The sequence below is a fragment of the Chelonia mydas genome, chromosome 7, assembly GCF_015237465.2.
Source record: "Chelonia mydas isolate rCheMyd1 chromosome 7, rCheMyd1.pri.v2, whole genome shotgun sequence".
NCBI classification, from domain to species: Eukaryota; Metazoa; Chordata; order Testudines; family Cheloniidae; genus Chelonia; species Chelonia mydas.
Window position 1 is genome coordinate 6955759 of NC_057853.1, and position 15822 is coordinate 6971580.

The window sequence follows — 15822 nt, forward strand, 5'->3', positions numbered from 1 at the left end:
CAAGGGAGTCCTTGGTATTGTGGCTCAGTTGGGGGCTTGCTACCAGGAAGTGGGGTGGCAAGGGGGTGGTGCTGGGGCCAAGAGTGGTCTTAGAGGCACAGATGGCCCTGGCCTACTTTTGAACGCTAGGAGATGCATGAGGTTACTGGGAAGACACTCCCCCACAATGGAATGACCTCATGAGGTTATAGCCTCTCCCCTCCCATGGCATAAGTCGTACACCCCTCATGTGGCCTGCGTTGTGCAGGAGGTCAGACTAGATGATCATAATGGTCCCTTCTGACCTAAATATCTATGAATCTATAAGATGATCCCGCTCAAGCAAAAGGCAAAAGAGAAGGTAGAGCTCATGTATTCAATGAAGAGATTTGTCCAAGTAATACATTTTCTCTGTGGACTCTGCCTCACTCTCTTTCATTCTGCAATGGGGTTATCTTACAGAAATGGCAGATATAAGCAGCAGGGAGCAGATCCTCAAGACGGTGTAAATCAGGATGAATCCACTGACCTCGTTGGAATGACACCAACTCAGACTCCAGCGCAAGACCTGTTAAAAGAGGCTGGAGATAAGACTTCTACAGTTTGGAGGTGGATCTGGACTCACACACCAGGTTCCCAGTGTTTGAGGTCATTTGGGGCTGAGGCCCATTCAAAGAAAGGAGTCTCCTCTGAAGTTTGGATCCACCTCATAGTTTAGAGCTGCTCAGGTCTGGAGATCTGGTCCAGACACTACATTTTCTAAGTAAGCAACTAAGTGACTTGTTAAATTGTTAAAGGTCAGTTTTCTATAAATGTACAGACTAAGAGAGTAATGATCTATTAGCTGACAGCCACGTTATCTCCTCATTACCATTTATAATGACAGCAGGAGGGAGACCTGGACATTTAAATCTGTTGTTGACTATTGCCTTGAATGGGCAGAGCTCAGGGATGCCTTCAAAACTGAACTGAAGCTGCAGAGCTATGCAATTCTGCACTCTGTAACAGAGATTGGGCCCAAACCACATCCCTAGCTCCAAACACGCCCCTGATCTTGGTGAAGTTTGGAGTTTGTTGTGAACTTAATAGCTCAGGCAAATCTCTTCCCCATAAACAAAGTTCCCAGTTTTCTAAATGTGTTGTAACACTCAATAGATTGAGTGAGCATGGAATGCCTTAGGAGAGGAAGGCTGGAAGATCTGGAAGACAATGGCAGTGTTAGCTACCAGCCTGATGATAACGTAATTCAGTACTTAGCACTTATGACGTTTTATAGTTGCAAGGTTCTTTGCAACAATTCTCACAATGAAAGCTGGTTGGGAATGAAGGACGTTTTTAGGGAACATTTTCCTAAAAAACCCCCAAACTTATTTTATTTTGTTAAATCAAAATAAGAAATATTTCAACTAGCTCCGTGTGCAACACGCCACTCAGAGCTGGTCCGAAACATCACACTTCCATGTGATGCCTCTGTACCTTATGGGGCCATGACAGAGGTCGAAGTGCCGGGGCATCCATGACCCTAATAACGAGGTTCCTATTCTAAACAGGAAGATGGAAGGGCTGAGAATGATGTGAGTGCCCCCCGGTGAAATAGAGGGAAGAAAGAAATTGAAGACGCTCTTCTCATATTTTCTCCAAGACAAGCAAGGTCCACCTCTGCGGTAGGTCTTTCCCCCCAATTTTACAGACAAATAAACTGAGACATAGGGAGTACAGCTGGGTGGGAAATTATATTTTCTTGCCACAAAAAAAAGAAAAAAAAAAGTGAAAGTGAAATGTTTCCCTTTTTTTAAAATCAAACATTTTCCTTTTTTAAAAAAATTCAGTTTCATGCTGATAAAAATTCAATGAAAACTCTCAACATTTGTCAGACATTTTCTGTTTGGTCAAAAGCCGTTTGTCAAAAAGTGTTTCCACAGCAAATGTTCAACCAGCTCTAGTGGAGAGATGAAGTGACTTGTCTGAAGCCCCATGTGCTATGCGGCTTCAGGGTCCTCTGTAGCTTCCCACCAACACTGGTAGAAGAACAGACCAGCCAGCCACATAGTCTAAGGGGCCAAAGGTCCCAGGGTTTGGGGTGCCCCCCTCCTGCCCGCTAAGGGTCTCTCTACTACCCATCAATTAAAACCCTGCAGCTGGCCCGTCCCAGCTGACCCAGGCTCTCAGGGCTCAGGCTAAGGGGCTGTTTAATTGTGGTTTAGATGTCCAGGCTGAGGCTGCAACCCAAGTTCTGGGACCCTCCCACCTTGCAAGGTCCAAGAGCCCAGGCTGCAGCCTGAGCCCAAATGTCCACAGGACAATTAAACATGCCCTTAGCCCAAGCCCTGCGAGCCCCAGTCAGCTGGCACAGGCCAGCCAGCCATGGGTTTTCAATTGCAGTGTCGACATACCTGAAGAGTCTAGCTGTGGAAGTGGTAAGGGCAGTGGGAAATACTATGGTAACAGATCACCGGACTCATTTATAACAAGACAAGAACTGGGGAGCACTGGATCACTTGATTTGGTGGCACTAGTAGAGTGGGGTTGTTTGTGGGAGGACGCAATTGCCCAATGGCAATAGAGCCTGTTGGAAGACCCCCTTAGTAGCAAGAAAAATCTAAATAGAAATATTAGTCCCATGTTTATCGTTAACATTTATGTTATGGTAGCACCCAAAGGCCAAATCATGACTGGAGCCCCACTGTCCTGAGCATCACAAAAGCAGACACAGGGCACAAAATGGGTCAGAACATACAATCAAACAAACATGGTGGTGCCGGGTACAATTTTGTTATATGTTTTGTTGTAATTGGCCTTTGGGCTCCCCCAAAGGATCTGGAGTACAGAAACATCCTGGTGTACAGCTAAGCAGAGATGGCACCTGACCTTTGAGCTCTACCTTTTGGCCCCAACCTTGCTTAATTTGGTGCCATCTCCTTCCCTTTTGTTACTATCTTTGATCGTGGGACAGGCACATTTTGTGCCATTTCCCCCACATTAACCTAATTCCATTTTAGTACTCCTAGCGCCTGAGGAATGGATTAATGGCATGCTATTTTCTACTCTAGTAATCTTAGTCACAAAAGTGAGTGAGAGCATACAGTGAAAATGAAGATCTATCAAGGCCCTGCCAGCAGAGTGATAACTCATTCTGATAGCTAACGGCGGGGATGAGAACAGAAGATGAAAGAAAAAACCCTCCTTTTTATTTTAATACCAAGAACGGAAGAAAGCACATTTATCCATTCTCATAACAAAGATTATAATGAGAACAGCAACATACTAGAATAGCATCTTATTTCAGTGATAGGGCTGTAATTTCATTGCCTGCCATTGGCACTATAGGTAGTTGGCAGTCTGACTGCGGCTATGAGTGTTTAAAATGCATGATCTTCACTTGCACAATTTATTGCATCTTGAGATCACCTTGATGAAATTTCAAGCTTGTAACACCAGACAAGGTGCAGTGCAGTCTGTTATCTAACAGCTAATGTGGTGTGGCTATTCGATGTGGTCACTACTGTAGTGGACTGCATTTTATATGTATAATTTTAAAACTGGTACCCGCTAGGCACTAGTTGCTACAATGGGGTAGCAAAATTAAATTAATACAGACATGCTTATGGTCATCATTCAGTGCATTTCCAGGCTCCGCAGCCTCTGTTCTGCTTCATATTTTCATAGAATATGAGGGTTGGAAGGGACCTCAGGAGGTTGGTCATCTAGTCCAAACCCCTGCTCAAAACAGGACCAATCCCCAATTTTGCCTCAGATCCCTAAATGGCCCCCCTCAAGGATTGAACTCACAACCCTGGTTAAGCAAGCCAATGCTCAAACCACTGAGCTATCCCTCCCCCTTTAGTCACACCAAAGGCTTTTTTGAACTTTGATAGGGCTAATAACGAGGCCGTATTCATTATTTCAGGAGATCTGGGTTCATGCCTTGACTGGTGCAGAGATTTTTTGAGCAAGTCACTTTGGTCCCGATCCAAAGCCATTAAGTCAATGGGAGTCTTTCCATTGACTTTGATAGTCTCTGGATCAAGTCTGATGTCTCCAACTATTAGTTCCCTGTTAGTAAAATGAAGAGGATGATACGAGGTGACACGAGGACCTGTATTACTGTTTGTAGGGGACCTGATATGATGGTGACCGTTGGGGCCATGCCAATCCCGACATAGGGTTCTGAGGGAGGTGGAGGGGGATAATACAAATCTAGAGATTCTGGTCAGAGATTTTACTCCATTTTTAAGAGGCTCATGTCAGGAAAAGGAAAATCCATTCCCGCTATAGCTCTCCAGGAGTCTGTGGGGCTATAGCAGGAAGGAATCTGGCCCGATTGGCCTTCTCCTCCAGCTTTATCAAAAGTGATATGACCCCGCCAAAAATCCAGAGGCACTAACAGGCTGTTCAACATATTTATTACTCACTCTCTCTCCAGTATGAAGAAGGATTTGGCATAAGTTCAGGTACCTATGTAAGGGATACGGCCTAACCTTTCAGCAGAGCAGGGCTTCTTAATCCCCACTTGACTGTTGCGTGCTTCAGATAATTTACATGATAGTTTGAGTCTCACTTCTCTCATTCATTCATTCATCTGAAACACCTAGAGGACAAGGAGAAATGAGTGGGGAAGTTTGATTGCTCAGTATTTCTCCGCTGCCTTGTTTGTTACTATTGGAGGCAAACAGCAGCATAGCTCGGCAACAGTTTGCAGAGAGCCAGGGAAACTCAAAAACTGTAAGACCGCAGATTTGTACCTCCCGTGAACCTCTTCATGGTCACATGTGCAGAGAGGAGATCATTTGTTTGTAGAATACTTTTGTATAGTTACATTTTGCAAAAGGTTAATTGACAAAGGTCTTTCTATGCCCCCAGGGGCTGAGGACAGAATGCTGAATTTAGAGAATCAACATCATCCTGGTGCCTAGTTTCAATGTATTGGTGTTGTAACTTAACGAATAGGAGATTGGGAGTCAGGAGTTCCGGATTCTATTCAGAACCAAAACAAAGACTAGGTACATCAGCCCCTTTCTTTAGACAGCATGGGTCTTTGATTTTTGCATTCTGTAATCAGCAGAGGTGAACCCTCTCCTCAGGCAGTAGCTTCAAAAGGCTGGGTTTTTGCATAACCAGGGATGGGGAATTTGCATTCACCTCTCCCTAGCCCCAGGAAATCCACTTCACACTTAATTATTCCAAAAGGCCGTTCTTGTCTTGTACATTTTCAATATAGTCCTTTGAACTCCCAGGCCTCATACCACGTGGCCTCCCTTGAGAGGCTACATACAATCTCAGCCCACAATAATACATAAACATTGAATTTAATACGCTGGACTGCAAAGATAATTCAGTGAGGTATATTGCAGGAAATCGCCATATCTGTCACACAAGGATGGTGCAGAGTCAATTGGCGACTATGAGTTTGATCCTGCTCCCTGTGGAGTGCATGGGTATCTTCTTGTTGATTTCATTGTGAGCAGGTACAGACATTTTGTGTCCCAGAAAATCAGCACGGTGAGGGTAAGAGGGACGGGATGGGACTATGAACAGGAAAATTTAAAGAGACAGTAAGTAACAAGGTTTCCTTAGCCTTGCAAGCACCACAAAGGAAAATCCAGCTTGCTTGAGAGGATTCGCCGAAGCTTAATTTGGTTTAAAGTGCAGTTATCCCCTGAAAAACAATTCTAGAAAGAGTGGTAGCATAGGGTTCCATGTTTGTTGTATCTCACTGATTCCATAGCAAATGTGTTCAGTTTACAAATTGTAATTGCAGCCCTGCAAACTCAGCCTGAGATCTGCATAAGGTTGGAGGAAACCATCATCAATCAATCATGCAGGGCATGCAGGCCAGTCTATGTTTTCAGTTATCCCGCTGCATCTACACATTGTCAAATTATGCTGTTAGCAAGAGTTGTTTTCAATGGGTTTGCACCAGTGTAATGGATTGGAATTTAGTAAACAATTTTGTTGATGATCCACCAGAAGGAAGAGAATCCAGCTCACTCTCCTTTAGCTGAATGAGATTCTCCATAGCCAGCAAGAGTAAACTTCAGATTTTTGTCACTATAGTCAGCAGATCTGACTCTGAATACGTATAATAGCAGAACTGAGGAACAAGAAGTTGCCATTTTAATACAGTCACTTTTCAGACTCAAACCTCACCTGAAATTAGCAATAGGTGACCCTCTAAAAGTTTGGCTTTAGATAAACAATCAGTTTGGATCAGCATCCAAACTGTCAAAACTTCTAGGACCAGATTCTCCAATGGGTGACGTGACCCTAAGGCTCCACGTGGAATTGCCCTGCTTGCGTAGCCGTACTTCCACTAGCTCTCGCTGAGGCAGCACAAGTATAAATCGCAGCATAGCCCCACGAGCACGAATAGCAGCAGCGGAGGCATAGTCTAGCCATGCTGAGATCAAATCAGCCCGACACTGGTGAATACGTACTCGGCATGGCTAAGCTTCGCCCCCAGGGCCAAGACACATACTAGTGTGGCTATACCCAGTGCCGGGTTTACAATGGCTCCAGTGGCTCCATGGAGCGAGGCCTATGCTCAGAAGGGACCCTGACCTGCTCCGCTTGCACTGTACCCCAAGACCCCCCCTGCCCACCACTTGCTCCGCTCTGCTCCCTGGCCCCACCCGCTGCTCCTCTCAGCCCCCTGGCCGGACCCCAGTGCACCTGCTTCCTACCACCTGTGAAGCCCCGCCTGTCTCCCCGGAGCTGAGCCTCCTGGGATTGGTGCAGAAGCCTGGCCAGTCTCAGCCACGTACAGGTGGGGAGACAGTGTGGAGGGCTTGACTGGGCTCCTCCAGGCAAGCGTGTCTTGAGGGAGCCCGGCCAAGGCAGGCCAAGGCAGGCCGTGGCCGGGCTGATCGCATCACTCCCAAGGGGACGGTGTGATTCCCAGCCCCAGGACTAGCCCTGGCTGCGCTGCCAGCTCAACCTGGCAGACAGAGTCACCTCCCAGCAGGCCAGGAAGCAGGGTGTGGGGAAGGGTTGTGTGTGTTGGGGCACTTGGGAGTGGGGGTTCTGGTGAGGGTGCTGGGCAGTTGTGGTGGGGCTGTGGGCAGGGGTGGTGTTGTGCAGGGCAGTGTGCATTTGGGGGTGGGTCTGGGGGGGGCACTGGGCATAGTGGGTCCAGGGGGGCTCTGGCCATAGGGAGTTGGGGGGGGTGTTGGGCAGGGGGCTGAGTGGCATGGCATGGGACTGTCCCCAAGGAGAATGGGTATGCTGGCAGCACAGGCCACTGTGCATCTGACAACTGCTGGTTTGTAAATAGTGCCCTCGCCTTAGGCAGAGGGGGGCCGCCCCTGCCATGCCCTATTGCCTCTGACCGGCCCCTCATGCAAGGGGCTGACCCTTCGACATGCTCCATTACCTCCACGGGGGCCCAAAAATATGTTTGGCACTGGGCCCACAAAAGGTTAATCTGGCCCTGGCTTGTGCTAGCTTGATGAGACCTTGCGTGAGCAGGGGAAATCACCTCCCTAGCTCATAGCGTAGATGCGGCCTCACTTGTTTGTGACTTGCCTGTGCAGATTACTAGATTTTGCACCTTGGCACTGACCATATAAAACGTGGACGCTCCATGACACTACTTGATTACCTTCCCTGGTTCTGCTTCCCCTACCATTCTCCCCTAAATACGCCAGCCCACGTTATCTGCTTGTGACTGCTGATTTCAATAGCGTTAAGCTAGTAGAGAATTAGGCCCATACTATATTGCTTCACTGTCAGTATGGTTACCATTTGAGTTACTAGTTGGGCTGGTGGGACTAATGGTACTTGGCACGGTACCTATATCAGTGCAATGTATTTTGCTCTCAATACATCCCAGTCCACTGGGATCTCTTCCTTTCCCCCCGTTTCATTAAACTTTATTTTTCTCTCGAGTGGGGTTTTATAGCATTTTGTGTACACACTGCTCAGAGACGCTGCTTGGTACTGCAGGAAAGGAGCACTGCCTCTCAGAAGGAATTCCTCGGGGCCAGACAGCTTGACTGTCACTCCCTCACGTCGGCTATTTTAACATGTCCTCCCTAGACAAACACAGAAGGATGTTTAATGGGCCAGTCTACCCACTGCTCCTTGAAGCACTGGGTCAAATTTACAGTTGCTCTACAGCCCCTTGTGCCAGGGCCATAAACTCCCACTCACCCACTTAACAGACATTATAGTGCAGACCTGTATTTATGCCTGGTGTATCTCCACAGGATATAGTCGTATTCAGTCGTAGAATGGAGGCCAGATGAGGAGGCATGGTTGGGGCACTGTGCCTCACCCATTCACCACGGCTGCAAGCCCCATAGGCAGGGCCGGTACAAGGATATTTTGCACCCTAGGCAAAAACTTCCACCTTGCCCCCCGCACATTGGTTCATTGAGGGGCAAATCCCAATGAGCCTTTATAGACCCTAGGGCCAGCCTGCCCAGATGTGCCTAGGGGTTGCTCCCCAGACCAGATTCCCCCTTCCCTGAACTCCCCTGGAGGATGCACAGCCCCCCCGCGAGCCCTCCCCACCCCACCCCGGCGGCCCCTGCCCCGAGTCCACTCACTGACTTTGCCAGGCTTGGGCCACTGCAGCAGCTCGGCAGGGAGGAGCCACCTTCTGGAGGCGCCGGAGAGCCAGAGCGTCGGCTTGTGGGGGCGGCGAGCCCCAGCCATGGAGGAGCTGGCATGGCACAGAGGGGCAGCAGCCCTGCAAAGGCGGTGGCGACAGTAGCAGGGAGCAGCCACACCCCCTGCCCTGGCTGCGGCCTGGCCGCCCCCGGGGGCTTCTGCAGGCTGCAGTGGATGCATGCGGGTGCCAGCCCCCATGCGCCCCCCAGTGCCCCCCTCACCTAGGGTTACCATATTTCAACAATCAAAAAAGAAGAGAGGGGAGAGCCCTGCCCTAGCCCTGCCCCCATCCACTCCCCATCCCCGACTGCCCCCCTCAGAACTGCCAACCCACTCCCCCTGCTCCTTGTCCCCTGACTGCCCCCTCCTGGGACCCCTGCCCCCAACTCCTGCCCAGAACCCCACCCCCTACCTAAGCCTCCCTGTTCCTTGTCCCCTGGCTGCCCCCTCCTGAGACCCACCTCCCAACCCTAACTGCCCCCCTAGGTCCCTACCCATCCCCTGACTGCCCCAACCCTTATCCACACCCCCGCCCCCAGACAGAAGCTCGGGACTCCCACGCCCCATCCAACCACTCCCCACCCTCGAACAGGACCCCCAGAACTCCCAACCCATCTAACCCCCCCTGCTTCCTGACTGCCCCCCTGCGCCGTGCTGGCTCCTCCATGGCTGGGCTCGCTGCCCCCGCAAGCCGATGCTCTTGGTCTCCGGTAGGCAGCTCCTCCCTGCCATGCCAGGGCACTGCTTTTTGGCGCCCCCACCATTGGCGCCCTAGGCGACCGCCTAGTCTGCCTAGTGGTTGCACCGGCCCTGCCCCTAGGGTAAGTCTATACTGCAGTTAGACGCCCATGCCAGCTGACTTGGGCTCACAGGGCTTGGGCTAAGGGGATGTTCAATTGCAGTGTAGACATTTAGGCTAGGCTGCAGCCTGGACTCTGGGACCGTGTGAGGGTCCCAAGGCTTGGGCGAGCATCTACCTTCCAGTTAAACAGCCTCTTAGGCTGAACCCCGTTGTTGGGTAGGAAAAGTTACATAGTCACCCTTTTGGATTGGTAAAAGGGCAACCTGTCCTCCATCTTGGCATCCCTTCTCCTTCAACTTTTGGTGCCGAAACAAGGAAAAGGCGGGAAAGACAGCATCTCGTGGCAGTGGAATCCGCCTAGCAACAGAGAACACCTATAAGGGAGTGTCACCACTCTGTCTCTGGATGCTGTGACAGCAGGTCATCCCAGTGAGGTGTAGAAGCCTTCCCATAGAATGCCAGCTAGAGCCCTGAGAGATTAGGGCTTGAGGTGCACCAGTAACATCTACACCAAGGTTCCCTTGACTTACCTCCACTCACTGGTTCTATCATCACATGAGCTAGCTTTCGCATTCAGCGCGCAGGACGACGAGATCAAGAATAGAAGACAGAAGACACCATTCTGAAGATCTACTTACTGTCACTGAAGTTCCTGAGGTCCGGTTTCTGTTTTGTTCTTGGCACCCGTCCCTAAGACCCTGGTTCCCATCTGTGTTCCTGTTCTCCTGTCCAGTGTCTGCAAGATATGGATAGTCCTTTTTGTTTAGTCCTCTGTACCCCATTATGTACAAGGTTTGGGGCTCTAGGGTTCACCCCCATTTACATCATTTGTGTTAACAACCGAGCTGTTATTGTGTTCTTAGTCTGCAGGGAGTCCTAGCCTGAACTTAAATATCACCAGTTTGCAACCTCAGTCTGCCTTTGTCTTAACCACACAATTACCGATGATAGATGCGGATGGAGTAGAACACTGCAGATAGCTCATCTTCTGTAAAGTAAGCCTAGTTCCAACTGTCTCGGGCTAACACCATGAGCCTGAGTCAGGTGGCATGGGCCAGCCATGGGTGTCTAATTGGGGTGTAGACAGATCCCTAGAGATTAGGGCAGCAAGGAACGGAGTTTAGGCCAGCCCTTGTGGAGTGTGTGCATATGGGGGACAACGTAGGAGGTGTGTGTGAACGAGACAGATGCTACCACCCCTCAGTCTCCACAATAACCATTGCACAGGTATGGCTGTGAATATTCCCATCCCACCCCGAGGCCCGCACGAGTTCTCTCATACTGCTCAAATCCACACGCTCCCACTTCACAGACTCTGGTTCTTCACACACCAGTTTTCCCCTAAGCAGTGAGGCCTGTTTTAAGAGGAGCAATAAAGGGCACCAGGACTGACACCCAGGGACTCTAGCCAGGAAAGAGCCGAGTCCCCCTGGCTTTGACACCAATCAGGTTGTGAATTAGAGTGGAGCAAAGCGCACACAACCACAAGAATAAAGCTGCCCTTTCCTCTCTGTATTTACTATACTAATAAAATAGACTCATAGCAACTGGCTATAATGTAAATCCACTTTAAGGAGTAACTGCTGTGCTGGGGATTATTAAAAAAACCCAGCTCTGTCATTAAAGCTTGGGGTTGGGAGATTGCTCATATGATTATTTTTACATGAGGCCAAGCAGAGGCTTGTTCTGCAAAGCCACACAGCTGAGGGGGTTGCATGGACAATTGCTAAAGGAGTTTACCCGGATTTCCTATGCAAAGGTATGGTGTCCCAGAAATATGAAGCCAACCATTCTTAGGCCAACTCACATCAAATAGCACTCCCACCAATACCAGGATTTCAATCCCTTTGCTTCAGCATTAAGTTTTATTTCTCCACCCAAAAACTGTTCCAAATAAAGCCAAGAGATGAACCAGCTCCTCTGTCCTGCAGCAACCTGTCTACTTCCTGCACATCTTACAGCCCCCATCCCCCCACAGGTACTCATTGGCCTTTTATCTGAGCGCTAAGGGGTCTGCAGGCTCTCGCCCATGGCTCTAGCAGATAAGAGTATAACACCCATAGCTAGAGGTTGAAGTTAGACAAATTCAGATTAGAAAGAAGGCATACATTTTTTAACAGGGAGTGTTAATAGTCATTGGGCCAATTTACGAAGAGCTGCTGGGGATGCTCTATTCCTAGAAAGGTTTAAATCAAGACTCTCTAGTTCAAACAATAATTAATAGCAGGAACAAATTCACTGACCTGGGTCATAGAGGAGATAAGCATAGTGCTCCTAGCCAGTCTTTTTATTTAAGAACCTGATGCCCAGACTCAGACCTGGGAGGTAGCTAATTATACACAGGTAAGCCTGAGCCTGCCTTGCTTGGTGCACCCATCAGGATACAGGATCCTATTGGCTGCAGCTGTGCAAAATCAGTGTTCTCTGCTACACTCATCTTTGCATTGCAGGTGCTTTGTTTTGTGAGCTTTGTGTTTTGCAGTTAGGCTGTAAACATCGGGGTTGGGGGCTCCTTTTCCTCTCCAGTTGCACAGACCCTGGGGCATGCTGTCAGTGCCTTGTACTGGAACGGTTGTGGGTGTACCAATAAAAGAAATCAGACCCATCGTCTGGGAGTCAGCTAATTAGTCTCAGCTGGGAAGCCTAACGCCTTTAATGGAGGTAACAGACCCTCTCTCTGTTTTTGGGGCATCTGCCTTTAATTTACTCTGCATCAGGCTTTTTAAAAAGTGTCTGTCATCATAGTAGCCAACTTCCTGGGGTACTGCATTCAGAGCTTGTTCCAGCACCTGCTGCTGCAAAGGGAAAGGCTCTTGTTGATTTGAATGGGCATTGGACCAGGCCTAGATCTTTAATGGTATTTAGGCACCTGGTTCCCATTAATTTAAGTGGGAATTAGGAACCTAAATAAATGCCTCTGAGGCACTGGCCCTCTGTTTCTAGCATCATATTACTGGAAAAGTACTGAGAAATAGAAGGGGGCTCAGAGGCTCACAATAAAAATGATGAGGGGTATTGGAGGGATGGCTGAGGAGGGGTTAAAAGTGCTAATTTGTATGTCTCACCCGAGTGACAGTTAAATCCTGGCCTGTGTGAGTTCCTAGTATATGGCAGGTTTCAGAGTAACAGCCGTGTTAGTCTGTATTCGCAAAAAGAAAAGGAGTACTTGTGGCACCTTAGAGACTAACCAATTTATTTGAGCATAAGCTTTCGTGAGCTACAGCTCACTTCATCAGATGCATACTGTGGAAACTGCAGAAGACATTATATACACAGAGACCATGAAACAATACCTCCTCCCACCACACTCTCCTGCTGGTAATAGCCCATCCAAAGTGACCACTCTCTTTACAATGTGTATGATAATCAAGTTGGGCCATATCCAGCACAAATCCAGGTTTTCTCAGCCCCCCCCCAAAACACACACACACAAACTCACTCTCTTGCTGGTAATAGCTTATCCAAAGTGACCACTCTCCCTGCAATGTGTATGATAATCAAGGTGGGCCATTTCCAGCACAAATCCAGGTTTTCTCAGCCCCCCGGCCCAAAACACACACACACAAACTCACTCTCTTGCTGGTAATAGCTTATCCAAAGTGACCACTCTCCCTACAATGTGTATGATAATCAAGGTGGGCCATTTCCAGCACAAATCCAGGTTTTCTCACCCCCCCCCATACACACACAAACTCACTCTCCTGCTGGTAATAGCTCATCCAAACTGACCACTCTCCCTACAATGTGTATGATAATCAAGGTGGGCCATTTCCAGCATAAATCCAAGTTTAACCAGAACATCGGGGGGGTGGGGGGGTTAGGAAAAAACAGGGGGAAATAGGCTACCTTGCATAATGACTTAGCCACTCCCAGTCTCTATTTAAGCCTAAATTAATAGTATCCAATTTGCAAATGAATTCTGAATTGGAATTCATTTGCAAATTGGATACTATTAATTTAGGCTTAAATAGAGACTGGGAGTGGCTAAGTCATTATGCAAGGTAGCCTATTTCCCCTTGTTTTTTCCTACCGCCCCCCCCGACATTCTGGTTAACTTGGATTTATGCTGGAAATGGCCCACCTTGATTATCATACACAATGTAGGGAGAGTGGTCAGTTTGGATGAGCTATTACCAGCAGGAGAGTGAGTTTGTGTGTGTATGGGGGGGGGTGAGAAAACCTGGATTTGTGCTGGAAATGGCCCACCTTGATTATCATACACATTGTAGGGAGAGTGGTCACTTTGGATAAGCTATTACCAGCAAGAGAGTGAGTTTGTGTGTGTGTGTTTTGGGGGGGGGGGTGAGAAAACCTGGATTTGTGCTGGAAATGGCCCACCTTGATTTTCATACACATTGTAAGGAGAGTGATTACTTTGGATAAGCTATTACCAGCAGGAGAGTGAGTTTGTGTGTGTGGTTTTTGGAAAGTGTGGCGGGGGGTGTGTGAAAAAACCTGGATTTGTGCTGGAAATGGCCCAACTTGATTATCATACACATTGTAAGGAGAGTGATCACTTTAAATAAGCTATTACCAGCAGGAGAGTGTGGTGGGAGGAGGTATTGTTTCATGGTCTCTGTGTATATAATGTCTTCTGCAGTTTCCACAGTATGCATCTGATGAAGTGAGCTGTAGCTCACGAAAGCTTATGCTCAAATAAATTGGTTAGTCTTTAAGGTGCCACAAGTACTCCTTTTCTTTTTGCTAGTATATGGCCTCATTCTGATTTCATGAGCATTGGTGTAAATCAGGAGATGCACCACTGAAATCACCAGTGAGATCAGAATCAGGCCTCTAGAGCTTATCTATAATAACCCTTCTTCAAAATACCTGTGAGTCTCCCCATTGTCCAGTACTGCATTATTCCCCAGTTACAGGGGGTCGTGCATCTCCCTTCCTGCAAACGGTGTACATTGCACAGCATCCAGGATGAGTGATTTGCAGAAGAAAGGGGACAAAACCCTATTAAGGAGGGACTGTGGTATGTGCTTTGAAAATCCATGCCTTGGTGCAATCCAAAAGGAAAATATTTCCTTTTCTAAAGTATCTTCATGAGCCAGGGATAAGACTTCCTCCTTACAGGAATGGTTTAACCCCAAAGTGCATAACCTTTGCAGAATTGTAGGTTGTATTGGCATCTTACCAGTAGCCCAAGATTTTCACTTTATTTGCATATATATGTGACTTGGCACCCCATATTTTCATAGAAATAGTCTTATGATATGAATATGGCATAACTAAGATTGTTTATGCAAATGAGTCATGTGAGGTATCATTGGAAAGGTTATGATCTACTGAATGTGTTTATCCAGTTTGTATGCATGTATCTTTTATGTATCTGACTGAGGTTAGAAATATTGACAATGTAACAATTACAACTGTGTGTGTATTTGAGGGAAGGCCCATCAGCCAGTAGGCAATCAGCCCATAGGGCCATTAGGAAGAACAATAAGAATTGGAAGATAATAATCTCCCGCCTTCCTGAGAAGCTCCCAGGTTGCTGCTTTGACACTACAGGGTCAGGTGATCGGGTCACTTGGTACTAGACCCCCATCTTGGGCTTTCAGTGTTTTTCCATTAAGAGGAGGTGGGGGGTCAGACTAGGAAACAAAAGATTCCCACCTTATGTAAATTCTATTTAAGGCTGGGAAGTAAGTCAATGAGGACTCTTCTCCATTGCCTTCCTATCCAAGAAGGAAGATTGCCTTTCCCTTCAGGTGTTTTTGGCAGGGGCTGACTCCAGGATGAGCCACGGGTCCAGTCTGTGAAGAGAAATAACTGAAACCCTAAGCTATGGAAACTCTGTAACCTGCCTAAAACAACATTTAGGGTGAGAAATTACATTTTGCAACCTGTTTCTTGAATGTATTAAGCTTAGTTTGCTTGTTTTGTTTTATTTGCTCAGTTATCTGCTTTGTTCTGTTTGCTATCCCTTATAATCACTTAAAATTTACCTTTTGTAGTTAATAAACTTATTTCATGTTTATTTCAAAACCCAGTTTGTGCAATTCATATCGGGGAGGGCAAATCTCTTTCTCCACATTGAGGGAGCGGGCAATTTTTATGAGCTTGCGCTGTGCAGATCTTTCTATACAGTGCAAGACAATATTATTTTGGGTTTATACCCCAAAGGAGATGTGCACATGAGTGTTGGCCATTCTCCTAGCTAAGTTCTCCCACACAGAGCTGATTTCCATCTGTGTCTGCAGCTGGGTGTGGCCTTCCCTGTATGTGTGCTGGAGAAGGCTTGAGAGCATAAAACAGCAAGAAGAGAGTGAGGAAACCCAGGCTGGTGGAAAGGGCAGGCTCAGTGAGACCCCCAGCACATCAGATGGCACCCCAGGAAGCGGGGTCCAACCCATCACTATATATATATTTACACAGGGTTTTAATCAGGGTGAAATGCACGCAGCGATTTTTTTATTTTTTTT

At 47.7% G+C, this 15822-nt stretch overlaps 1 long non-coding RNA gene across 2 annotated transcripts; it reads right to left on the bottom strand.

Annotated features, from left to right (window-relative positions):
- Positions 1-7572: 7572 nt before the first annotated feature.
- On the bottom strand, positions 7573-11728 carry LOC122466620. Of its 2 annotated transcripts, none has more exons than XR_006292275.1 (3): positions 11635-11728; positions 10030-10127; positions 7573-8009 (listed from the first exon to the last, which is right to left on the bottom strand). It is a non-coding gene; the product is annotated as an uncharacterized LOC122466620 (long non-coding RNA). The 2 variants fall into 2 exon arrangements; XR_006292276.1 differs by having other exon boundaries at positions 11542-11685.
- Between the last annotated feature and the right edge of the window lie 4094 nt (positions 11729-15822).